The sequence below is a fragment of the Gracilinanus agilis genome, chromosome 6 (assembly GCF_016433145.1).
Source record: "Gracilinanus agilis isolate LMUSP501 chromosome 6, AgileGrace, whole genome shotgun sequence".
Classification (NCBI taxonomy): Eukaryota; Metazoa; Chordata; class Mammalia; order Didelphimorphia; family Didelphidae; genus Gracilinanus; species Gracilinanus agilis.
The window spans coordinates 180,287,754-180,289,377 of record NC_058135.1 but is presented as its reverse complement, the minus strand read 5'-3'; positions in this window follow the sequence as shown (position 1 = coordinate 180,289,377).

The following is a 1,624-nucleotide window of genomic DNA, read 5'->3' as shown; positions in this document are numbered from 1 at the left end:
GACCAGTTCTCTTTCCTGAACTCCAATGCCACAGGACCAATTGCAATTTCTTTTCATCTTGATGTTTCATAAACACCTCAAACACATCATGTCTAAAACAGAACTAATCTTCACCCCTAAAATTTCCTCTATTTTTATTGAGGATACTACCATTAATATTCCAATCACTTGTATTTTTGGAATCATCTTTTAATTCTCTCTCATTTCTCATTTCCATTCAGTTTCTGTGTCTTTTTGATCCTGTCTTCACAACTTGTTTTATAGCTATCTACTTCTATTTGAGGGCTACCACACTCATTCAGGCCCCTATCACCTGTCACTTAGGCTATTACAATAGCCTTCCAGTCTCCCCACATTTTGTTTGTTTCTCCTTCTTCAAATCCCTCTTCTATCCATTTAATTTCTATGTTTTGATTCAATATCAAAGAACATATATATCTTAGTAGCAGGAAAAGACTAACCTTGGAACAAATTGTGAATGAAGTGCTAGAGAAAGCTGGAGCAATTTGCGGGTATGCGTAGATAGATAGATCAATAGAGACAAAGGTGTGTGGGGGGCAGTATAAACTAGCTCACAAAAACTAATAATTAAACTTTCTTTATGAGAATTTAGCCTCTGGAACTTGAAAATGCTAGAAACCAGGGCTTGATTTTTTTTTTTTTGGTTATTGTCTAGACTTAAGAAAATGATAGAGAAAGTGTTAATAATGTAGATTAAGCATAAAAGTAGGTTGTGCATACATATTTTTTAAGTCAGTTAAACATTTATAAGCTTGCCATGGATATAGCTATATGTGTACTTTATACAAGTTATATATGTACATATATACACATATACATAGAAGCATATGTGTATTGTTATATGGAGAGAGCTATAAAGTTACATAGAGTAAAAGATAGTTATATGATAGTTATATAGAATTATAAATACAAGTATAAAACAGGCAGATGGCACAGAGGAAGAGTGAGAAATATATAGACAGATCTATAGGTATCTATAACTAGATAAATCTATAGCATAAAATAAGTGGATGGACATAGATGTAGATTACAGATAGATATAGATAAATCTATAGAGCTCTATATGTATCCATCTATTTTATACTTATGGATAACCTGATAGATATAAATCTATCTATATTATCTATATATAGCTATCTATATCTATAGCCATATTCCTATTTTATATCTAGATAGATAGGTGTGAATATGATCCATATATGGATATAGATAAAGAGATGGGCTTCTGCATTTATGAATATCTATGTCCAAATTGGCTAGATTGCCTCTAGATCTTGATTCACAGTTCCAGGACAAGAGAGTTACAGATAGAGAAAAAGAGGAAAAGGTGAAAGGAAGGGAACTAGAGGGACTCTTCTTGCTTTTAGTTAGGAAGTATCTGAGGCCAAATTTGGAAGTTGGATCTTCCTGACTCCAGCTCTAATACTCAAGAGTGCATCACCCAGCACGTAGAGAGAAAGGGAGAAGGGGAGGGAAAAGGGGAGACTGAAAGGAGAGGGAAGGAGGGAAAGAGGAAAGGAGAGACAGAGACAGAGAGACACAGAGAGAGAGAGAGAGAGAGAGAGAGAGAGAGAGAGAGAGAGAGAGAGAGAGAGAGAGAGAG